The sequence below is a fragment of the Pongo abelii genome, chromosome 6, assembly GCF_028885655.2.
Source record: "Pongo abelii isolate AG06213 chromosome 6, NHGRI_mPonAbe1-v2.0_pri, whole genome shotgun sequence".
NCBI lineage: Eukaryota > Metazoa > Chordata > Mammalia > Primates > Hominidae > Pongo > Pongo abelii.
This window is the reverse complement of record NC_071991.2, coordinates 100,734,847-100,761,060: the sequence shown is the minus strand read 5'-3', so window position 1 is coordinate 100,761,060 and position 26,214 is coordinate 100,734,847. Positions and strand designations below refer to the sequence as shown.

Sequence of the window (26,214 nt, the reverse complement as noted above, 5' to 3'; positions counted from 1 at the left end):
TTCGTTAAACAGAAATCTTTACTTCTGTTGTAATATAATCTACTCATTTTCCTCTTATGGTTTTGGTTTCTTATGTTTCATTTCTGAAATTCAACCCCTAGTATTACAAAGATGTTTTTATACATTTTACAAGTGTCTTCTACATTTTATTTTCTTAGCTTTATATTATTTATTTAATTGGCTCTATGATTGTACCTCTCATATTTAGGTCTTTAACCAATTTGGAGCTTTTTTTTGTAGTTAATACTGTCTAGTTACCTCTACATATTTATTCTTTTCTTTTATTTTTTTTTTGGCATAGAACCTCAGTTTTTAGATGAACATATTGTTGCCCATAATAAAGACTCATTTCCTGGACTCTCTTACAGCTAGGTGAGGCCATTTTACTTAATTGTCATCTATTTGATATAAACAAAAGTATGCATAAAACCCTTGGGAAGATTCCTTTTTTTTTTTTTTTTGAAAGAAGCATAATCACAGTTTTATTCATGTGAATCTGGAGGATAAGGGAAAAGAAAATGCAATACAATACAAGTATAACTGTGTCACTCACAAGCTGAAGTTCTTTTCTGCTGTTTTTCTATTCCCATCGCTCAAGGATATGGCAGAGAAGGCCCCAGTGTGCCTTCTGAACTTGGACACATGCCCATTAACCTAGCCACATTGAACTTCTCAACATCCCCTGAATACTCCACACTTTTCTAATGACCACACCAGTGAATGTGCTGTTTCTTCTAACTGGCGGTTAATTTATCTCTTTGTAGGTGAACTCTTACTCATACTTCAAGCCACAGCCTAACTATTGTGTCTGGAATTGGTGGGTTCTTGGTCTCAATGACTTCAAGAATGAAGCCGCGGACCCTCGTGGTGAGTGTTACAGTTCTTAAAGGCAGCGTGTCCAGAGTTTGTTCCTTCTGATGTTCAGATGTGTTAGGAGTTTCTTCCTTCTGGTGGGTTCGTGGTCTTGCTGCCTCAGGAGTGAAGCTGTGGACCTTCGCGGTGAGTGTTACAGCTCTCAAGGCGACGCATCTGCAGTTGTTGGTTCCTTCTGGTGGGTTTGTGGTCTGGCTGGTTTCAGTAGTGAAGCTGCAGACCTTCGCGGTGACTGTTACAGTTCATAAAGGCAGTGTGGACCCAAAAAGTGAGCAGCAGCAAGATTTATTGCAAGGAGCGAAAAAACAAACCTTCCACACTGTGGAAGGGGACCTGAGTGGGTTGCCACTGCTGGCTCGGGCAGCCTGCTTTTATTCTCTTATCTGGCCCCACCCACATCCTGCTGATTGGTAGAGCTGAGTGGTCTGTTTTGACAGGGCGCTGATGTTTACAATCCCTGAGCTAGACACAAAGGTTCTCCACTTCCCCACCAGATTAGCTAGATTCAGAGTGTCCACACAAAGGTTCTCCAAGTCCCCACCAGAGTAGCTAGATACAGTGTTGATTGGTGCATTCACAAACCCTGAGCTAGACACAGGGTGCTGATTGGTGTGTTTACAAACCTTGAGCTAGATACAGAGTGCTGATTGGTGTATTTACAATCTCTTAGCTAGACATAAAGGTTCTCCAAGTCCCCATCAGACTCAGGAGCCCAGCTGGCTTCACCCAGTGGATCTCCCACCGGGGCTGCAGGTGGAGCTGCCTGCCAGTCCCGCCCTGTGCCTGTGCTCCTCAGCCCTTGGGTGGTCGATGGGACTGGGCGTGTGGGGCAGGGGGTGGTGCTCGTCAGGGAGGCTGGGGCCACACAGGAGCCCACGGGGGGTGGGGGGGGAGGGGTGGAGGGGAGGCTCAGGCGGGGCAGGCTGCAGGTCCCACGCCCTGCCCCGCAGGAAGGCAGCTAAGGCCTGGCGAGAAATTGAGCACAGCAGCTGCTGGCCCAGGTGCTAAGCCCCTCACTGCCTGGGCGGCGGTGGGGCCAGCTGGCGGCTCCGAGTGCCGGATCGCGGAGCCCATGCCCACCCGGAACTCACGCTGACCGGCAAGCACCAGGCGCAGCCCCGGTTCCCGCCCACGCCTCTCCCTGCACACCTCCCTGCAAGCTGAGGGAGCTGGCTCCCGCCTTGGCCAACCCAGAAAGGGGCTCCCACAGTGCAGCGGCGGGCTGAAGAGCTCCTCAAGTGCCGCCAAAGTGGGAGCCCAGGCAGAGGAGGCACCCACAGCGAGCGAGGGCTGTGAGGACTGCCAGCATGCTGTCACCTCTCACTATGACCTCCTGTATAGAGCCTTCCCTAACACACAGGGTCCTTTTCTGTGCCTATATCACCTACCAGACATTTACTAGGCTGAATTGTAATTACTGTTTGTGCCTGCATTCTCAACAACAATAATAGCTAACATTTCTATGGCCAGAAAGTGGACCAAGAACTTTATTGTGTTCATACCTCACAGCAACTCTCTGAAATATGTACTATGGTTATTCCTGGGAAGATTCTTTAAAATGGAGAATATAAGTTCCTCCTTCTCTCTGCTTGATTCTTTTTACTACCAACCTAGACTGCTGAAATAATGTCTGGAGTATCAGCAGCCATCTTGGGCCATGGAAGGACCTTGAGGATGGGTGCTATATGCTGAGTGTGGCTGAGCAGAAAGATGGGAAGGATTTGATGACACTATAGAGTTACAATTCCGGTCCTTAATCCCACCTCTGGACTTCTCTTACAGGAGAGAGAAATAAACTTCTCCCTTGTTTAAACCATTGCCACTTTTTTTGTTAAATGTATATAAACCCAATTCTAATTAATATAGTTCAACATAGAGAGCATCCTTCTTGTTCTCTATGTAGTGAAATAACCTCTACTAAATTATTCTCAATCCATCACCTATTTTTCTGTATATATTCCAACTCCATCTACTAAATGATTCTTGCTTTTTTACTACTTATAATGTTATCACTATTGTGTATAGAGTTCTTATATATTTGTGGATTGATTGCTAGAATCTCTATTCTGTTTTATTTGTGTTGCTCCTGCATCAGAAAATATAGGTGAAGTTTATCAAATGATTTTCCCCATTTATTAAAATTATCTCTTTTTTTTCTCATTTAACCATATCTGAAGTCAATTTATTTTTCTTCTTTTTGTGTGTGTGTCAGTGGAAACTGAATCTGAGGTCAATTTAAACTGATTTGTTGGCAGAGCATGGTGGCTCACATCTATAATCCCAGCAGTTTTGGAGGCTGAGACGAGTGGATCACCTGTGGCCAGGAGTTCGAGACCAGCCTGGCCAACATGGTGAAACCCTGTCTCTACTAAAAATATAAAAATTAGCCAGGCATGGTGGCACATGCCTGTAGTTCCAGCTACTCAGGAGACTGAGGCAGGAGAATCACTTGAACCTGGGAGGTGGAGGTTGCAGTGAGCCAAGATCAATCCACTGTACTCCAGCCTGGGTGACAGAGTAAGACTACATCTCATAAATAAATAAATAAAAGGGTCTGTTGTAAACAATTTATTACTGGATTTTACCCCTAAATCCAATCTAAAAATTTGCAATTAGTTTGCCCCATTTACGTAGATTTCCGATTTACAAAAGTTCTTTTTTTGTTGTTGTTTCCTGTCTTCTATTGGATAGATTACAATTGTCTTCTTGTGTTTGAACATTAAAAATCTATTACTATTCTTGAATGATGGCTACTAGAGACTGGAAAAGGTAATAGGGAGGTTAAAGAGGGGATGGTAAGTGGGTACAAAAATACAGTTAGATAGAAGGAACAAGATCTAGCGTGAAGAAGCACAATAGGTAACTATAGTTAACAATAACATTGTATATTTCAAATTAGCTTTAAAAAGTGGAATTGGAATGTTCTTAACACAAATAAATAAATTATTGAGGTGATGGATGTCCAAATTGCTCTGATTTTATTATTGATATGGTTTGGCTGTGTCCCCATTCAAATCTCAACTTGACTTGTATCTCCCAGAATTCCCCCGTGTTGTGGGAGGGACCCTAGGAGAGGTAATTGTATCATGGGGGCCGGTCTTTCCTGTGCTATTCTTGTGATAGTGAATAAGTCTCATGAGATCTGATGGGTTTATCAGGGGCTCCCGCTTTTGCTTACTCCTCATTTTCTCTTGCTGCTGCCATGTAAGAAGTGCCTTTCACCTCCTGCCATGATTCTGAGGCCTCCCCAGCCATGTGGAACGGTAAATCCAATTAAACCTCTTTTTCTTCTCAGTATCAAGTACGTCCTTATCAGCAGCATAAAAATGGAGTAATACGATTATTATACATTGTGTGTGTGTAGCAAAGTATCACATATACTCTATAAATATGTCAACTAAAATGTAGCCATAATTAAAAATTAAAAGATGATTACTATTCTCAAGATAGTTAATGCTAATTTATTAAATTCTCTTTTATGCTTATCTTTTATCTATCAATGTCATAGATAGTCAGAAACTATGGTTCCTCCCAAGGAAGTCAGGAAGTTTAGCATATTGTCATTCCCTTCTCTTTGATACCTTCCCATGCACATCCCCACCATATGAGTATCAGCTAACATTTTACTTCTGGATGATTATGGATATAGTTTTTTTGTTTGTCTTGGCCAAGACAATCTAAACAAAAATAAATCTTACTATATGTTTATCCTTTCTTTCCATATTTTGTTGCCTCCTTCTGTACTAATTTCTCTTCTTGCTAGAATACATACTCAAAGTGTTTTGTGAAAGAGAGTGTTGGTGTAGTAAACTTTCTGAGACATATATACCTGATAATATTTTTATCTCATTATTACATTTAAGTAATAGATTAGCTGATTATAAAATTCAAGGTTGAAAGTTGTTTTCCTTTGGTGCTTTAAAAAGATTATATACTTGTCTTCTATTCAGTTTTGCAGTTAAGAAATCTGATTTTCTTTTTCTTTAATGTTTTACAATTTCACTTTAACGCATTTAGGGTGGGTTTTTTTTTCTCTGCCCTTTTCAGCACTATAAATCCTGACTTTCTGAAGTTTGTGATGTTTATTCAATTCTGGGAGACTCTTGATTATTATATCTTAAAATGTATTTTGTTTCTTTGGTTTTAATCTGCATCTGGGGCTTCCACCAGATAGATACTAACTTTTCTCCAATATTTCATTCTCTTCATCTTTTCATACTTTCCCAGCACCTTCTGGAAGAGTTCCTTGGCCTAATCTTCTAGTTCATTAATTTGTTCTTTGACTGTATCTATCCCGCTGTTAAATCCATTTGTGTTAATTTCCATGGCAAATGTCCTATTGGCTATTTTTCATCATTGCTTTTTTTCTACCTTGTGTTTCTGATATACCTCCTTATCCCTGAATTTTCTGATTTATTTAAGTTTTTGTCTGTTTCTTTCATTTTGCTTATTTTTGGTGCAAGTTTTTCATTATTTGCTTTTATTTTATAGTGTTTGTGCTCACAAGATATCTCATTATTTGTCCCTTGGGATTATCTGCTAACTTGGTGTTCTGGAGATCTTCTGTTTACCCCTCCAGATCCCCTCTCCATTCTTCCTACCCTGCTCAGTGCTCCTGGAGGCTGACCTGTACAAACAACATCAATAAACCCCCTTGCTCTCTGCCTTCCCATTGGATTCAGCCACTGGGGAGCTCCAGGAGGAGAATATTGGGAGAGAAGAATGTGAAGTCAAGGGTATTTATTCTCTCACTTCACTCCTTATGCTGTCAGCTGTGTCAATGATTAAAGATCAGAATTCTATCAAGACAGACCTCTCCAAATGGCTTCCTTTTTTTTTGATTCTGATAGTACCTACTTCTCTGTCCCCTTTCAGGCCTGTAACTAGCACTTAGATACTGTGATATGCTGACTGCGTAACTGTAAATAGTCTTATTATTAAAATGGTCCCGTCATCTCCCTGGGACCATGACTAGTATATTCAGTTAGTAATGTCTACCTGGAGAGAAAAGCAAAACTTCTTAGACCCTGGCTACTTCTTCACCAGGTTAGTTAGGAGACAGGGAGTGTTATACCAAGTGATTCGGGGGGACTGCCTTATGGTGGAGAGGCCTTTGTGTTAAAACACAAGATTAAGCTACCGCTGTATGCATTTTCTCCACCTTCAGAGTTTAGTTTCTCTTCCCAGGAATAGCTTTTATTCAACGATACTATCGTTGCTCAAACTATAGGATAGTTTTAGGAGGAGCAAGATTCTCAGGTACCTGCTAGTCCACCTACACTTTTGTTATTTGTTACTTAGCTCTGCAGCTTTTGACACTCTTAGGATATTATCCTTCTGATCCTGTGATTATAGCAGAGAAGGCAGTGATCTTCCCAGGACAATGCTGGGGAGACAAAATAACACAACTAAAAAATTATCTGCCAGCCTATCCTCATTCAGGGCTTTAGAGAGCTTCTTATTATCTACCCTACCCTAGACCCAACTACCTTCTATTTCTCAAAGAGTTTCTCACAGTTTCTTAATTTTTAACATTTTCAGTGCCAGCTCTGAGCTTTTCATCAGTGTCTCTTAGGTTTGGTTTGGGGAAGAGAACCATAAATGGGATTCCTTGAACCTGTAATTGAACATGTTACTCAAATAGATACCTATCGTTTGGTTCACACTGACGTTAGTATTTACTAGAAACATAATTGCTTGCCCAGGGAAACCTCCCACCTGCCATTGATTTATGGGCTGATAATAAACAAGGTTAACCTACAGAGGTCATCCAATCTATTCCCCTAGAAAAGTCTGCACAGACACTATCACAAAGGGACATATAGAAAATCTCTGCCTAAGGTGAGAAAGTATCTTATGCTTATTATATCTACTACTAATTTAATATTATGATGGAAATTTCGATGCACCAACCAGGTCCCCCTTTAGGAGTGAAGGATTTATCTGTTGGGAGTGCTGCCAGCAGAGAGCCTTCAGCTGTCAGCCCTTATGGGGAATTGCCTTAGCTAAAGATATGAGAGAGTATTATTAATATTATTACTATTGCTATCATAAGGGAGGAAGAAAGGAGGAAATTAAACATAGAGAGGAGGAAATTAAACAAAGAATAAAGAAAGTAGCTCATTAAACTTTGAGCTACTTTGGGGTAGCTCAAAGTCTTGTTAGGAAGACAATTCATAAATAAAAAGAAGTATAATTGAGAATACAAGACAATATGTGTTAAATCACAAGGATGGGCCAGGCAGCAGTTATGGTATTTTTGAGAATTTGGAGAAATATACATGATTTTTTTTGGTCAAGGTTAGTCATGGAAGAGTCTACATGAAGGAGGTTTTTGTAAAGGATCTTGAGGTTGGATGGAATTAGCCAGGATATATTGCAAATATGATTAATCTGGAGATTTCTTAACTCTACCAGATGTCATCTATCCTATTGCAAATAAAATGGATATGTATTTGGGAGAATTCATCTGTGCAACAACTATGGGAGCAGCCAAATAATAGCTGAATACTATGTTTTTTGTTTGTTTTTGAGACGGAGTTTCACTCTTGTTGCCTAGGCTGGAGTGCAATGGCACGATCTTGGCTCACTGCAACCTCTACCTCCCAGGCAATTCTCCTGCCTCAGCCTCTCATGTAGCTGGGATTATAGGCATGCGCCACCATGCCCAGCTAATTTTTGTATTTTTTTAGTAGAGACGAGGTTTCACCATATTGAACAGGCTGGTCTTGAACTCCTGACCTCAGGTGATCCTCCCATCTTGGCCTCCCAAAGTGCTGGGATTACAGATGTGAGCCACTGCACCCAGTCCTGAATACTATTTTTTAAATTCCTACTCATCTTTACCTATACTACAAGATAGGTATTATTATTATTATTATTATTCCCAGCTTCCATATAAGGAAGGGAGGCACAGAATGGTTAAGTGACTTGCCCAAGATTATACAGCCAGTAGGTCCTTGTGTTGGGTTCTAAAGCCAGGAAGTTGATCTAAAGCCAGGGGCCAGAGCCTGTTCTCCTGTTTCCAAGCAGGTACTGCTTTCCTCTGGGACACCAAGGGATGACAATTGGTTTGAATTTGTTTATGAAGCAATAGCTATGGATAAGCTACTATACTATGCCTCTGGGAAGAGGAGCTTGTTTATCATTTCTCATATTTTTTACAAATGCAGTTTTTACAGCAGCTTGAGTTATAACCTGAGTAAAAGAAACAGGTGCTCATTAGACCTCCAGGCTGGTGTCTAACTTTCACTTTGCAGTTGCTGTAAGGGGTAGAGAAGATGAACAGCACTGTTTGCTATGGAAACCTGGACATTATTTATATTCATGTAGAGTCCATTAATGCAAGTTTCTTTAACTTTGTGTTTATGAAATAGGCAAATGCTTCTGGGTATAGAAGGGCAAAGGAGAAGAAAGTAGTATATCTTTAAAACAAAAAACAAAACCCAGAAGCAATAGAAAAACATCTCCTGCTCTTTCTTTTTATGGTAGTCTTTGAAGCACATGTGCACAGATTGCCTTAGTGTTTTTAGTGAAAGTTAATAAAAGACATTTATTTTGGAGATGGGACAATATGTTACCTGATGGCTGAACTATCTTGAGTTCCACCTTTGTGACTTTAATGCACAGAGAATATGTGGTATTGTGAGATGTCTGAACAGAACTCATCCAGTTTGCACAGAGATAAATGAACTTTTACAAACATGGGGAGAGCTATGTATTGATCCAAGGGATTCCTGAAGTCACTGATTCATTTTAATGACTTTTCTTTGGTTATGTGTCCGCTACCATTCACTTGAGGGTAAACATGGGATCAAAGTTCTGACTCTCCCAGGATTAATAATTTTCTTCTTTATCTGCATCAAAGTTCTTTGATATACCAAAACTTTCTTTTTCAGTTGAACTTACTGTATGTTTAGATTTCAATCAATCATAGTAAATATTGACTTGAAAGGTCATTGCTTACCTGAGAGAAAAAAGGTTATCATTAGAAAAATTCCCATTTGCCAAGTTTTCACTCTACTTTCCATAAAAAAGGCTTATTTAAAAATATTAATTTGAGGAAAAAATGGCCAAAATTCTTTCATTGTTTTACTTTCTTATTTCAAAATATTTAGAAATAAGTATTTCCTGATTCTACATGTGTTTTATTTTTAGCACAGTTATTGTGAACATAGATTTTGGAGTCATAAAGACCTGAGCTGACTTGTGGCTCTGACACTTTTTCATTACCCAATAATTATTGTATATATTATTGTATATGCCTAATGATTCATTGCCTTAACCATTCTGTGACTCTCTCCCTTATCTGGAAGTTGGCAATAATAATGATACCTATCTCATAGAGTTGTTGTAAGGATGAGGAGACATGAGTAGAAGCTGGCAAGATACCAATCTCTATAAAAGGAAATAATGACCTACCTTTTATGGTGGTTTAGTTTCAAAAGATATAATCAATATAAAGAATTTAGTTAACTGGCTAGCCATATGTAGAAAGCTGAAACTGGATCCCTTCCTTACACCTTATACAAAAATTAATTCAAGATGGATTAAAGACTTAAATATTAGACCTAAAACCATAAGATCTCTAGAAGAAAACCTAGGCAATACCATTCAGGACATAGGCATGGGCAAGGACTTCATGTCTAAAACACCAAAAGCAATGGCAACAAAAGCCAAAATTGCCAAATGGGATCTAATGAAACTAAAGAGCTTCTGCACAGCAAAAGAAACTACCATCAGAGTGAACAGGCAACCTACAGAATGGGAGAAAATTTTTGCAATCTACTCATCTGACAAAGGGCTAATATTCAGAATCTACAAAGAACTCAAACCAACTTACAAGAAAAAAACAAACAACGCCATCAACAAGTGGGTGAAGGATATGAACAGACACTTCTCAAAAGAAGACATTTATGCAGCCAACAGACACATGAGAAAATGCTCATCATCACTGGCCATCAGAGAAATGCAAATCAAAACCACAATGAGATACCATCTCACACCAGTTAGAATGGCAATCATTAAAAAGTCAGGAAACAACAGGTGCTGGAGAGGACGTGGAGAAATAGGAACACTTTTACACAGTTGCTGGGACTGTAACCTAGTTCAACCATTGTGGAAGACAGTGTGGCGATTCCTCGGGGATGTAGAACTAGAAATACCATTTGACCCAGCCATCCCATTACTGCGTATATACCCAAAGGATTATAAATCATGCTGCTATAAAGACACATGCACACGGATGTTTATTGAGGCACTATTCACAGTAGCAAAGACTTGGAACCAACCCAAATGTCCAACAATGATAGACTGGATTAAGAAAATGTGGCACATATACACCATGGAATACTATGCAGCCATCAAAAATGATGAGTTCATGTCCTTTGTAGGGACATGGATGAAGCTGGAAACCATCATTCTCAGCAAACTATCGCAAGGACAAAAAACCAAAGACCGCATGTTCTCACTCATAGGTGGGAATTGAACAATGAGAACACTTGGACACAGGAAGGGGAACATTACACACCAGTGCCGGTCATTGGGTGGGGGAAGGAGGGAGGGACAGCATTAGGAGATATACCTAATGTAAATGATGAGTTAATTGATGCGGCACACCAGCATGGCACATGTATACATATGTAACAAACCTGCACGTTGTGCATATGTACCCTATAACTTAAAGTATAATAAAATAAAAATAAAATTAAAAAAATTAAAAAAAAAGAATATAAAGCTGGCCATGCTCACGAATTAAAAAAAAAAAAAAAGAATTTAGTTCAGTGCCTGGCACATAAGTGCTCAATAAACATTAGCTATGCTATTGTAATATTCAAAAACCTATATATGTATGCAAATTATGGTATGTGTGTTTGCATAATCTAAAAACTTTGCTACAGATTACAGAATCCAGATGTGAGTAGGCTCAGCAGTTTTCTTAAAAGATCAGTGTATCTTTAAAATCCTTGGAGATGTCATTTATATAGAGATATCAAACATTTTTTAAAAATTAAGCATGCTCACCAAGTCAGCTTGACTTTGTACTTTAAAATGTTGAATATATGTTTACTTTAAAATGTATATTCATAGTTTGCAATGCCCAATGTGGTTAAAAATAACATGTAAAAATAAGTAATAATTGAAATGATAATATATGCTAAATGAAAATGCATGTGTGTGTGCATTTGTGCGTATAAATGTGACCATCAGTATTGCAAATCGGGGATCAGAGGCTGTCAATTAGTAGTGATGGCCTCTTTTTAGTTACAGGCAACTGGGAAAGTGCATTGCAGAATCACCTTTATATGTTTTTTCAAAATTCTGATGGCTGGGCCCCATCTAGGACTTGGTGAATCCAGATTTTCAGGAATGCAAATGGGATTCACATAAAATATTTGTACTTTTTTTTGGAGACAGGATCTCACTCTGCTGCCCACACTGGAGTGCAGTGGCCTGATCTGGGCTCACTGCAACCTCCGCCTCCCAGGCTTAAGTGATCCTCCCACTTCTGCCTCCTGAGTTGCTGGGACTATAGGCACATGCCACCACACCTGGCTGATTTTTGTATTTTTGGTGGAGACAGTTTCACCATGTTGACTAGACTGGTCATAAACTCCTGAGCTCAAATGATCCTCCTGCCTTGGCCTCCTAAAGTGCTTCAAGCATGAGCCACTGCATCCAGCCAATATTTGCACTTTTAATACTGCCATCTTGCCATAAAGAACTAGAAAACTGGGGGAAATATAACAAACTATAGTTTTCAGACATCGGCTAACAGGCCAAGCAAGACTGAGATACATGAATGAAGGCAAAAAAAATGAGGTGAGCCTTTCAGTTGCTCCAGCTTACTGCCTGGTGGCTGTTTACAGGTCTCAGCTCAGGAAGGGGGAATCCAAACAGAGCTTAAGGGTCTCTGTCTTGGTCCATTCTTGCTGCTATACCAAAATACCTTAGAATGGATAATTTATAATCAATACAAATTTATTTCTCATAGTTCTAGAGACTGGGAAGTCCAAGATCTAGGCACCAACAAATTCAGTATCTGGTGAAGGTCCATTGCTCACAGATGATATCTTCTTGCTACATCCTCATGTGGGGAATGGACAACAGGACTCCCTCAAGCCTCTTTATAAGGACACTAATCCCCTTCACTGTTCACAACAGCAAAGACTTGGAACCAACCCAAATGTCCATCAATGATAGACCAGATCTAGAACTAGAAATACCATTTGACGCAGCCATCCCATTACTGGGTATATACCCAAAGGATGATAAATCATGCTACCATAAAGACACATGCACATGTATGTTTATTGCGGCACTATTCACAATAGTTGTGATTTCTGTTCTTTTACATTTGCTGAGGAGTGCTTTACTTCCAATTCTGTGGTCAATTTTAGAATAAGTGTGATGTGGTGCTGAGAAGAATGTATATTCTGTTGATTTGGGGTGGAAAGTTCTGTAGATGTCTATTAGGTCTGCTTGGTCCAGAGCTGAGTTCAAGTCCTGGATATCCTTGTTAACCTTCTGTCTCATTGATCTGTCTAATATTGACAGTGGGGAGTTAAAGTCTCCCATTATTATTGTGTGGGAGTATAAGTCTCTTTGTAGGTCTCTAAGGACTTGCTTTATGAATCTGGGTGCTCCTGTATTGGGTGCATATATATTTAGGATAGTTAGCTCTTCTTATTGAATTGATCCCTTTACCATTATGTAGTAGCCTTCTTTGTTTCTTTGTTGGTTTAAAGTCTGTTTTATCAGAGACTAGGATTGCAACCTCTGCTTTTTTTTTTTTTTGCTTTCCATTTGCTTGGTAGATCTTCCTCCATGCCTTTATTTTGAGCCTATGTGCATCTCTGCACATGAGATGGGTCTCCTGAATGCAGCACACTGATGGGTCTTGACTCTTCATCCAATTTGCCAGTTTGTGTCTTTTAATTGGGACATTTAGCCCATTTACATTTAAGGTTAATATTGTCATGTGTGAATTTGATCCTGTCATTATGATGTTCAGCGGTTATTTTGCCCATTAATTGATGCAGCTTCTTCATAGCATCAATGGTCTTTATCATTTGGCATGTTTTTGCAGTGCCTGGTACCGGTTATTCTTTTCTTTGTTTAGTGCTTCCTTCAGGAGCTCTTGTAAGGCAGGCCTGATGGTGACAAAATTTCTCAGCCATTTGCTTGTCTGTAAAGGATTTTGTTTCTCCTTCACTTATGAAGCTTAGTTTGACAGGATATGAGATTCTGGGTTGAAAATTATTTTCTTTAAGAATGTTGAATATTGGCCCCCACTCTCTTCTGGCTTGTAGGATTTCTGCCGAGAGATCCGCTGTTAGTCTGATGGATTTCCCTTTGTGGGTAATTCGACCTTTCTCTCTGGCTGCCCTTAACATTTTTTCCTTCATTTCAACCTTGGTGAATGTGACAATTATGTGTCTTGAGGTTGCTCTTCCCAAGGAGTATCTTTCTGGTGTTCTCTGTATTTCCTGAATTTGAATGTTGGCCTGCCTTGCTAGGTTAAGGAAGTTCTCCTGGATGATATCGTGAAGAGTGTTTTCTAACTTCGTTCCATTCTCCCTGTCACTTTCCAGTACAGCAATCAAATGTATATTTGGTCTTTTCACATAGTCCCATATTTCTTGGAAGCTTTGTTCATTTCTTTTCACTCTTTTTTGTCTAATCTTGTCTTCTCACTTTATTTCATTAATTTGATCTTCAGTCATTGATATCTTTTCTTCCATTTGATCGAATTAACTATTGAAGCTTGTGCATGCATCACAAAGTTCTCATGCCGTGGTTTTCAGCTCCATCAGGTCATTTAAGGTCTTCTCTACACCGTTTATTCTAGTTAACCATTCATCTAACCTTTTTTCAACGTTTTTAGCTTCCTTGCAATGAGTTAGAACATTCTTCTTTAGCTCGGTGAAGTTTGTTATTACCGACCTTCTGAAGCCTACTTCTGTCAACTCGTCAAACTCATTCTTGTCCAGTCCAGTTTTATTCCCTTGCTGGCGAGGAGCTGCGATCCTTTGGAGGAGAAGAGATGCTCTGTTTTTTGGAATTTTCGGCTTTTCTGCTCTGGCTTCTCCCCATGTTTGTGGTTTTATCTACCTTTGGTCTTTGATGTTGGTGAACTACAGATGGGGTTTTGGTGTGGATGTCCTTTTTGTTGATATTGATGGTATTCCTTTCTGTTTGTTAGTTGTCCTTCTAACAGTCAGGACCCTCAGCTGCACGTCTGTTGGACTTTGCTAGAGGTCCACTCCAGACCCTATTTGCCTGGGTATCACCAGCACAGTCTGCAGAACAGCAAATATTGCTGCCTGATCCTTCATCTGGAAACCTCATCCCAAAGAGGCACCTGCCTGTTTGAGGTGTCTCCCAGTCAGGCTACACGGGGGTCAGAGACCCACTTCGGAGATAGTTCATTCTCAGAGCTCGAATGCCATGCTGAGGGAACCACTGCTGTCTTCAGAGCTGTCAGACAGGGACATTTAAGTCTGCAGAAGCTGTCTACTGCCTTTTATTCTGCTATGTCCTGCCCCCAGAGGTGGAATCTAGAGAGGCAGTAGTCTTTGCTGAGCTGCGGTGGGCTCTGCCCAGTTTGCACTTCCAGACTGCTTTGTTTACACTGTGAACTACTCAAGCCTCAGCAATGGCAGACGCCCCTCCCCACATCAAGCTGCAGCAATGCATCTCAGACTGCTGTGCCAGCAGTGAGCAAGGCTCCATGTGTGTGGGACCTGCCGAGCCAGGCATGGGAGGGTATCTCCTGGTCTGCCAGTTGGTAAGACTGTGGGAAAAGCTCAGTATTTGGTCAGAAGTGTACCATTTCTCCAGGTATAGTCTGTCATGGCTTCCCTTGGCTAGGAAAGGGAAATCCCCTGACCCCTTGCGCTTCCCAGATGAGGCGATGCCCCGCCCTGCTTCAGCTCCCCGTCCATGGGCTGCACCCACTGTCCAACCAGTCCCAATGAGATGAACCAGGTACCTCAGTTGGAAATGCAGAAATCACTCATCTTCTGCGTCAGTCTCGCTGAGAGCTGCAGACCGGAGCTGTTCCTATTCAGCCATCTTGGAAGCAACTCCTCAGTTTTCCTTTTCATATGGATATCCAATTGACTGAGCACCATTTATTGCAAGACCATCTTCTCCCTTCTTCTCTGCTATGCCACCCTTCACATGAATCAAATGTCTACATGTGTGTAGGTCTTTTGCTGGATCCTATTCTTTTCCATTTCTCTAGTAGTCTTTCCCTGTGCCAATACCATCATCTTGATTATAATAGCTTTATAACATGTATTGATATTCAGTAGTGTGGCTCCTCTAAGTCTACTACTCTTTTTCTTCAAGATTACCTCAGGCCTTATTAGTCCTTTCTATTTCCATATAAACTTTAGAATCAGTTGGTCAATTGCTACCTTTTGGTGTCAGTTGCAATCAGTGTGTTCTGGGAATTTTTTCATATTTCTTAAAAATTTTAATCTCATCATAATTCTAATATCCTCACAATATCCTTTTACTTATCAGAAGAACCTGTTCAGAAAGGGATATCAGAAATATCCCTTTTTCATTTCTATTATTGGTTATTTGGGCCTTTTCTCTTTTTTTGAGTCGTCATTCATCCCAGAGTTTTATCAGGTTTACCAGTGTCATTTTGTTTTGCTTCTGACACAGAGTCTTCTTTTGTCACCCAGGCTGGAGTGCAGTGGTGCCATCACAGTTCACTGCAGCCTTGACCTTGCAGGCTCAAGCAATCCTCCCATCTCAGCCTCCTGAGTAGCTGGGACTACAGGCATGTACCGCCTTGCTGGCTGATTTACTTTTTGTAGAGATGAGGTCTCACCATTTTGCACAGGCTGGTCTCAAACTCCTGGGCTGAAGTGATCCTCCTGCTTCAGCCTCCCAAAGTGCTGGGATTACTGGTATAAGCCACTGTGCCTGGCCAAATTTAGTAGTCTTTTCAAAGAATCAACTTTGCCTTTGTAAATTCTCTTTTATGTTTCTTTTGAAAAACATAATTCCCACTCTTACAGTTATTATTTCTCTGTTTCTAATACTTTGGATTTAATTTGATTTTATTTTTGCAACTTTTTGAGGTAGATACTTAGATCATTGATTTCAAGCCCCTTTACTTTTCTAATATATATGTTAAGGTCTATTTTTCTCTAAGCACTGCTTTAGTTTCATCACACAAGATGTATTATGTACTATTTTCATTATTATTCAGTTCAAGCATAGTCTAATTTCCATCATCATTTCTTCAGGGTCACATGGGTTATTTAGAAGTGTGTTGCTTAATTTCCAAATGTGAATTTTCTATTTTTTAATAATTGCTGTTATTGATATTTAGCTCAGTTCTACTGTAGTCAGAGAATATACTCTCTAATTTTAATCTTATGAAATTTGTTAGAGTAGCTTATGGATAGCATATGTTCAGTTTTGATAAATGGTGGTGCAGCTGTTAAGTGCACTGTTCTGCGTATGACAATTAGGTCAAATGTGTTAATCAATGACTACTTAATATCAGTTATTATTAATATTAGGATTTACCAGCTAGCATATCTGTGTCATTCTTTCAAAATTTCTATTTCTCTGCTGAAATTCTCTATTCTGTTCTTTGAACATATTATTTTAAAGTTCATATCTGCTACCTATCAAATAAAGTAATAAACATCTATCATATATTTTGTCACTTTGGTTTGTAGTTAAGTTATATTTTCTCAAATACCCAAATGTTTTTGATGGGATACCATGCACTGGATATGAAAAATGGAGAGAAAATCAAAGCTCTGGATAATCTTATCTTCCTTCAGAGAGAATTTTCTTTTACTTCTGGAAGTCAGCCTTGAGTTAAGGCCTCCAGATTACCTTGCAATTAAGAATTAAAATGATTTGAAATTGGATTTCAGTATCTGGGGAGGCTCGTATATTTCCAGTATACTCCCAGTGTATATCCCTCTGGAGTTCCAACTTTCCTTTAGACCTAGATTCCTCCTCTTTGCTAAGCCTTGAACTTTAGTTGTTGCCCCCTGATCTTTGCTAAAAATTCTGCTCTGCTTCTCATCTACTGCTCGTAAGAATGCCATCTCTCTTCAAAGGATAGGGGTGACAAATGATAGACTCACCTTTGGGCTTTCATCTTCTCCCTAAGATATTTTCCCCACACATCCTAACTGCCTTGGTGTGAGTATGTTTGTGTCTTCCAGCTTTTCTAGTTCTCAGTGGGGAGTTTGGTCCAAACAACTAATTTTCCGTGACCAAAAAGCAGAACTCCTAGTCTTGAGATTTTTAACCTTACAGGGCAATTTCATCTCTTATCAGAGTAATTGGTTCAATAGACACAGAGCTATGCCTGAATTTTGACAGTTTTGTGAACTAAAAAAATGATTGTTGTTGTTTTACACCACTAAATTTTAGAGTGGCTTGTTACACAGCTGTGTATAATTGATGCAGATTTTAGTGCTTGTGCCTGCTTTTGGTACTGCTGCCATAAGAAAAATCTAAGGCCGGACGTGGTGGCTCTTGCCTATAACCCTGGCACTTTGGGAGGCTGAGGCTGGCAGATCTCTTGAGCTCAGGTTATTGAGACTAGCCTGGACAACATGGTAAAACCACAGCTCTACAAAAAATACAAAATTATCCAAGTGTGGTGCTATACACCTGTGGTCCCAGCTACTTGGGAGGCTGAGGTGGGAGGATCACTTGAGCCCAGGAAGTCAAGGCTGCAGTGAGCTCAGGTCACGCCACTGTGCTCTAGCCTCTGGGTGGCAGTGTGAGAACTTGTCTCACACACACACATACACACACCACCACCACCACCACCACCACCAACAACAACAACAACAACAAAACTAAAATGTGTTATTGGCTTTGGGACCAAATGATTGGTGGAAGCTGGAAGAATGTAGTGGGAACCTAAAGAGCCTTGCAAATAATGTTAGTGGAAGCCTAAGAGGTCCCAGGGAAGGTATAAGAGCCTTAAGGAAAATGTTATTGGAAGCTGCAGAAAAGGGAACCCTTATAAAGTAGCAGAATGTAAAAAATAGAAAGATATAATAAACTAATGATCTAGCTAAGGGAGTTTTCATGTAGAACATTGATGATGCTACCTGGGATTTTTTAGCTGCCTGTAGTAAAATGGAAGAAGAGATGAACCAAAATCTTGTTGTAGGCAGAATTCTAAGATGGCGTCCACCATCTCAACCCCTGGTATTGCACTCATAAGTAGGTTATATGGAAAAAAAGAATTTTGCATGTAATTAAAATATAAAATGTAATTAAATCCCCTTATCATTAACTTTGATTTAATCAAAAGGAGATTATCCTAGGGGGGCTCTTTACCCAATCAGGTGAGCCCTTAAAAGGTCCTGGTCCCATTTTGTGAAAAGATTTGAAGGGGTAGAGGGTCTATGAAGGTGATTGCATGACAGGAACCTGATAGTGTCCTGTAAAAGCTGAAAGCAGCAAGAAATAGGAATCTTAGTTATACAGTCCAAAGAAATCATTTCTGTCATCAACCTGAATGAGGGAGCTTGGAAGCAGATCTTTCCCCAGTTGAGCCTCCAGATGAGGCTGCAGCTGGCTGACACCTTTCTTTCAGCCTTGTGAGACCATGAACAGAAGATCCAGCTAAAGCATACTGGACTCCTGATCCATAGAAACTATGAAATAATACATTTGTATTGCTTTAGGCTGTTAAATGTATGGTAATTGGTTACACAGAAATAGCTAACAAAGTAACTATTTAATTTTCAAGCAAAAATTAGAGGAATTATAAAGAAGTGAGATATGAAAATAAAACTATGTCTTATTTCAATGTCTTAAAGTTGGCAAAATATTCTTAAATTAAGAAATGGCTTTCAGACAAAGGTTAAATCCAGAATGGGCCTGTAAAATATTTTGTTAAGACCTCAGAATGATTTAAGATGAGACCCCATAGACTCTTTTCAATAGACGAAAGTCCTTCTAAGGATCTTAAAGGTGTGCCTCACAACCTTTCTGTTAAGCAATGGGGCTTCTTAGAATTTTAAGGGATTATGACACTGCAGCTTCATAAGGACTCCAATGTTGAAGACAGTTTATCTTAAAAGATTTGAAGTTGTAGCTTTCTTAAAAGTTATTTTCTTGCCAGGCCCAGTGGCTCATGCCTGTAATCCCAGCACTTTAGGAGGCCAATGCAGTAGGATTGCTTGATGTCAAGAGTTCAAGACCAGCCTGAGCAACATAGTGAGACTCTGTCTCTACAAAACAATTTTTTAAAATTAGCTAGTCATAGTGGAGCAAGCCTGCAGTCCTAGCTACTTGGGAGGCTGAGGTGGGAGGATTGTTTGAGTCTAGGAGTTCAAATTACAGTGAACCAGGATTGCACAACTGCACTCAAGCCTTGGTGACAGAATGAGACTGTGTCTCAAAAAAAATCCTTTTTTTAGAAGGATTGAACCTTTATATGATTCACTGAGAATCCACAGAATATTTAAGAGACTTATTCTGGTAGAAGCACTGCTAATTTGAACAAAGAACCTTGAAAAGCAGAGCGTCATTCCCAAGGAACAGCATTGGGCATTTATTAAGAAATTAATGACAGGTTCCTGGCTGTTTATCAGAATTGCTATGGACCAATGAATGCTGTGTGGCACCCTGCAAGATTTCCTTCTTTTTTCAGCTTTAGCATTTGAGTCAACTTCCTGACTTCTGTTTCTTTCTCTCCCCTAGGATGACCAGTGGCAAAACTAAGTCAGAACAGTTTATGTCTTATATCAAAGCCCATGGTCTCTGAAGGATTCATGTTGCTGTGGGGGTAAGAAATTTTTGACACAAACATTTGTACTTTTGATCAGTTTCCTGGCTTACATGCCCTTGGGCTTCCATAGACATCTCCAAATGCGAGGAGAGTGAGGAGGATAAGGAGGAGAAGAAGAGTCTGACCAGCTGACTTTTTTTTAACTTTAGGATTCCCCATTCTCATCTCTGAGCACATGTATGTGAGAATGAGTATTTGCATGCATGCGCATGCATGCATGTGTGTGTGTTTATTTGGATATTTTTCCCAGAGGGCATTAAAACAACTCTCCCCTACCCTCTCTTCCCCAAACTTACATGTCCTTCTCTCCATTAGAGCATGGGCCCTTTGTGATCAAATCTACTTCTCTTGTTTAAAGGGACACAAAACAATATCAGAGAACTCTTTTGTAAAGCACAGAGGCATAGAATGAGGGGAGGTATTCATATATCAATCATTACCTAGACGTATTTTACTAGCTCTGCCCTCAGCATGGCATCTTCATGGGCCAGTCACTTAGTATTAACCCTCAGACATTCTATATGTAGGCACTAAACTCCCAGGACGTCCTCATTAGTGTAGGCCCAACCTCTGCACAGATGCAGAGAAAAGGCAAGAAAAAGAAATCTGTTAGTCAGGTACATTTCTCTCAGAGATAATTCATAGAGGAAAATGTGGGCTGGCTGACCAAAATGCATAATTCCCTCTTCCAATTACCCCATCAATAAGTGTGCACTTTCTTGAAAGAATCAAAGAAAAGAGTTGTCTAGGATGTGCTGCATGTGTTTTTTTCCTTTTTTCCTTTCCTGAGGGAAAAACTGACTTTGGGTTTCACCACTCATAAATTATCAAGTCATTTCTCACTTATGGCATAAATATCAGTCTGGTTGGTATATGCACCCACACATCAGCTGAGACTGAAGAAAGCTAAATTTACAAAACATTAAATCAATAAGCATGTGTGAATGGGTAAACAGCGTGATGTCCCTTAACTTAATAAGGCCACAGCATTACTGTTTTGCAACTTCTGAAGTTTTTTCCCTCTAATTTTATAGTGTTGCTAGAATCAAAATGAGTGAAAGTCCTTCGATCAGAAGAATAGAACAATATACCTCAAAATAGAAAATAAGAAATTATTCCAGGCAGATAAAGCCATGATAATATCCAAAGTGCTGCAATCATTGCAAGATGCTATATTTACAAGAAAGAAAGAATAACTGCAGCTCATTTTCCTTGTAGGTTCTATTAATGAGAAACCATGGAATGGAACAGACAGGGCTGCCAGATGTCTCTCATGAAAATACCAATCCTCCAGATGGGGAGTGGGGGAATACATAGGAACAAATTAATAAAAATAGCATTTTCTCTCCCTTCTCATCCTGGGGCTCCCCAAAATTATGTCTCCAAACCTACAATGACAGATTGACAATTTCCTTTCATTAAAATATTTCCTTCTCTAGAGAAGTACCTGCCCCAATGTAGGATATCCTTTTGAATTACTAAACAAATGTCATAAAAGGGTAGTCTGGAGTACTTGAACTAGATTACTCTCCAATGCCCAGCACCTTTATAAGGACAATGTACTAGAGGGAACCATGAACAGATGAGCGATGTTAAGGAGTACTGTGAATAGGAGGAAGCTATAGTCCTGAATAGTCCTGTGTAAATGCAAAGAAGGATGATAGTGTGGAGAGAGGCAAGCTGCTAGACAAAACACAGAGGGACTCTGGACTTGGAGTGAGCAGGGGTAGAATGTGGGAGAAAGAAGATGGAAAACATGGCATTAATTGAAAGCGGAAGACATGAAACAAACTGCCGGGAGAGGATTAGGGCTGCTAGGTGGGTTCTGGCCTCTCTATTCATTCACCTGCCCAGCATGTAGACCAAGTCTTTATCCTTATTTTTTATTTTATGTATTTATTTATTTACTTTTTTGAGACGGAGTCTTGCTCTGTCACCCAGGCTGGAGTGCAGTGGTGTGATCTCAGCTCACTGCAACCTCCGCCTCCCTGGTTCAAGCAATTCTCCTGCCTCAGCCTCCCAAGTAGCTGGGATTACAGGTACATGCCATCACACCCAGCTAATTTTTTGTATTTTAATAGAGACAGGGTTTCACCGTGTTGCCCAGGCTGGTCTCGAACTCCTGAGCTCTGGCAATCCGCCTGCCTCAGCCTCCCAAAGTGCTGGGATTACAGGTGTGAGCTACTGCACCTGGCCCCACTTATTCTTAAATAAATACTGTGTGCCAACTCCCTCCATTTTCTCTGCCATCATTGCTACACATAAACATGCACCTTCCAGGTAGCTTTTCTACTCAAGGGTGAGAAGAAGTAAGAAAACATACTAACATATGCAACAGGAGAAAAATCAACATCTAATGCCTTAAAAAGGTAATCTACTCCACTTTAATTTTTATTTATTTATTTTTGAGACAGGTCTCCCTCTGTCACCCTGTGTGTGATTGCAGTGGCACAATCACAGCTCACTGCAGCCTCAATCTCCTGGGCTCAGGCGATCCTCCCACCTCAGCCTCTGGAGTAGCTGGGACTACGGCACATGCTACCATGCCCAGCTAGTTTGTTTGTTTGTTTGTTTATTTATTTATTTATTTATTTTGGTAGAGGTAGGGCTTTGTCATGTTGCCCAGCTGGTTTCAAACTTCCGAGACTCAAGAATACACCCACTTCATCCTCCCAAAGTGCTGGGATTACAGGCATGAGCCACCGCACTTGGGCTACTCCATTTTTACATGGGAATGGACAACAAATCATATGGATAAAACCAGACTTACAAAATGGAAAGTCTAATATAAAGAAAATAGCTGGTCTTCAATAAATGTGGGATAATTTAGGAAAGACAAGAGAATGAGAATAAGAAAAGCAAAGCTGGAATGTATGTATGTATGTATGTTTTTAAATGCATGAAGTATCTTTGGAAGGATATGTAAGAAATTAATAATGTTGTCTCTAGGACTACAACTTTGAGAGAGCTTACTTGTCACAATATACTTTTTAACCTGTTAAGTTTTGTCCCAGGGGTATATGTAACTATTTAAATTAATTATAATATATGTGTAACTTAAGAACAGGATACTATGAAAAAGGAACAATCAGAGAACAAAGAGCTTTTGGAAATTAAAAATATTATTGATGAAATAACAGAAGGGTTGGTATAACAGAAAATATACAGAGACAGAAAATCCCACTAGTTGAACTTCATAAAAAAAAACAAACAGAAAAAGGGATATTTTCAAGGAAATAATAGAAGAAAATATCCCAGTACTAAAGAGAGACCTAAGTCTTTAGATTAAAATTACTTTTTCATAACTCTTTTCTTCTCCTGTGTTAAAGGCTAACTGCACAAAACAATGTTGATAGGCTTATAACATGAAAAGACGTAATTTTTATGACAATATAACAGCACAATGGAGGAAGGGATATGCATTGAGGAAAAGTTTCTATGTAATATTGAAATCAAATTAATATTAATTTGAACTAGATTATTTTAAATTAAGATTAACTTTGTTCACCAAATTTGGAGCAAAATCGATTTTAAAAATCCACAAATAGATGTATCATTGCTAATTTCAGAATTCTAAGGATAGAGAAAAGATCCTAAATATTTTCTTGGAAGAAAACAGACATCACCTTATAAAGGAATTAGAATTAAACTGGCATGAAGCAATGCCTTCAAAATTCCAAGGAAAATAATTTTCAAGTTAGAATTCTATACTCAGCCAAGTTATCAACCAATATTGATGGTAACATAAAGTCTCAGAAAAGTTACATGTAAAATATTCCTTCTGAGGAATTTTCTTCTAACAAAATAAGATAAAAAATAATACAGGAGAGTTGTAGGCTGCAATAAATGATCTTACTAACTCAGGTGCACACTGTAAAGAAATTCCAAGAGGTGAATTCTCTAGCAAGCATGGAAAAACCAATTGGCTCAAATTAGGAAAGCAAGCCAGGGGGCTCCTATAAGAATGTGTTTAAGGATTGGTTCCATGCAATAGACAAATAAGAAGCAGATAAGAACAAATTGTAAGCAATATAGTGAAAAAAATCATAGTTCTTTTCCTGGCCAATAAAAAGGCAAAGAAATACAAAAATCTCTATAAGCAACTAATGAACTAAACCAACTACAATGTAGGAGTGATCATTTATAAATCTTTGACCCCCTTCACACTGTTGATTTCACCACATTTTAACTCTCCATCACCCACCTCATATATCTCACTTTCTTCCAGTGTGTACTTCATAGTCCATCAGTCTCATAACTCCCTGTTCTATAACACCAACAGTTTCCTCTGATTTACTAACCTGACCAAAAAAGGCAGGGTAAACTCAACTGTCTGCTTAGGCTCTGTCTGACATCAGCAGCTATGCATGACTGAGGAAACATTTGCAGCTCCAACGATTGGGCTTGCTCTAAATATAGGACTATAAACCTCACAGGGACCCTCAGCACAGATTACCTATCCTATTTTACTTAATTTCTAGTTTCTCTCTCTCATCCAATTATTTTAAATTATCTTCTTAGTCCCCAAACTTCATGCAGTAATTTCTTATTCCTTACTGTTAGCAGATAACCGATGTTATTGATCTATTGATACAGTAGATGCATTGCTCTGCATATGAATCTCCCCATCATGACCACACTTGGTTGAATAAGTATGAATCCCACTCCCATCTCTGACAAAACTCCCTGTGGTCTGGAGAAGCAGAGAAAGCTGGTCTGCAGAGAAAGAGAAGAATGAAAAAAGTGCACAGAGATGTCAAGACAAGAGGTGGAAAGAATCCAGTCAGTCTCATATTTCCTAGTTCCAGTTCTCTTCTAGGGTCCAATAGCTTTTTTGCTCCGAGTTTAATGAGATATTATTACTGCATCTTCATATGAAATTCTCTTTGCCTCTCCTCATTTAGTTGCAGTCAACTAATACAGAGAATTTGAATACTTCCAATTTGGGACTTTTTAAACTCTCTGCTAGAAAATTTCCCATAGTTAGGATGATGGATTTCTGGGCTGGGTTGGTCCACTCTTCAACCCATATCACATTCTGCACCGGGAGATAAAAGAGTCAAGCAAATGAAAATAAAAGTATCAGCGTTATTGCTGATTGATGTTAAATTTGAGGTGGTAACTTAGGTGTGTGATAAGAGATACCTGATGCTGAATACCAGAATTTGACCAGCTTAACCACCCACCACAACAGGTAGCAGGGGAAAACTGGCCTCCCCCTGCAGGGGCAGAACTTTTACCACTAAACTTACCTTGAGGCTGAGAGCAGACCAAAGCACATCCAACCAGACAAATCTCAAAGAGAAAAGAAGGGTAGGAGGGACTAGGCTACGTGGTCAAAGTCCCTGCTCCTAACGTCACTCACCAGATCAAAGAATCTTTTCCTGGGGATGAAGATGAAATGAGAGAGTCCAGGAGTGTTGTGCTAATGGCCTCTACATGGACCAATAACTATGGAGGGAGAAATACTTAGTACCCTGCAGTTCCCCTAGAGCCTGCTGATTCCCTATTCATTGTTGTGTCCACCATGCCCATAGAGGCAAGAATCTCCTTTGGTCTTCCCTAATGCAGCAGTAAGCCTGCCATTAGGGGAAAAAGGAAGACACACAGAAATTCAGTTAATAATGGAAAAATATTTTGAGACATATTTTAAAACAGAGATTTCTCGCCTAGAGTTGGTATAGAAAGTTGACATATATTTCTGACTAAAACTTCTTAGTCATGTCTTGCTGAAGATGATTTCTTTTAATGAATTACAGGCAGTATTCTTATATACACCACAGTCTTTTACAATCTTTACAATACTGTAATCAATTCTGGGTCACCAAATGTAGCTTATGGCCAAGGACCTCTTACAAATAATTGCTTCATTGTGCTTCACCTATTGTGGCTAAGATAATGTGACAGATGCCTTGTGGAATAACAGTGAGATTTCCCCATAAAAGTCATTCTTCATGGACAGATAGCTCATGATAGAAGCTTGTTAAAAGCTTGGGTTCCTCTGCCCTTCTCTCATGGTCCTTCCACACTGCATTTGAGTCCAGGCAATTAATATAATGCACTCCACCTGAAAAATAGATCAAGAAAGTATTTGACATTGAAGCTCTTGCAGGAGGGGTGGCTTGCCATAGTCTGGGGATTCATTAGAACAAGTAGCCTGGGGTATTGAAATTAGATGTTGTTCCTCTAACCTACTATTAAGACCAAAATAACAATAACTGAGCAGAAATCTTTATTTTATACATCCATCAACATGATTAAGGTGTAGTCTGATCTTTAGAAAAAAGCACCCAAGGAAACTTGTGACCAACATCACTTTTAAAGGCAATGCCATAGCGTGAGTTAAAGAATTCTTTTCTCCTTTGATAAGAGAAAAACTTCTTTCCTAACTTAAGTCTAATTTGATAGTGAAAATGAGATTTGTCCTTAGTGGTGAGAAACCTCAACACGGTCTGATATTTGTGGCTGCATTATTCAGAGTAATTAATTGCAACAGACAACCCTGAAATCTCAGGGGCTTAACACAATAAAAGTTT

At 39.5% G+C, this 26,214-nt stretch overlaps 1 long non-coding RNA gene across 1 annotated transcript in view; it reads left to right on the top strand.

Moving 5' to 3' along the window:
* Positions 1-717: 717 nt before the first annotated feature.
* Positions 718-26,214, top strand: part of LOC129060443 (uncharacterized) — a 77,250-nt gene continuing 51,753 nt past the window's right edge. Inside the window, exons 1-2 of the long non-coding RNA XR_008527174.1 lie at positions 718-867; positions 19,591-19,675. This is a non-coding gene — a long non-coding RNA (uncharacterized LOC129060443). The remainder of the gene's footprint in view (positions 868-19,590; positions 19,676-26,214) is intronic.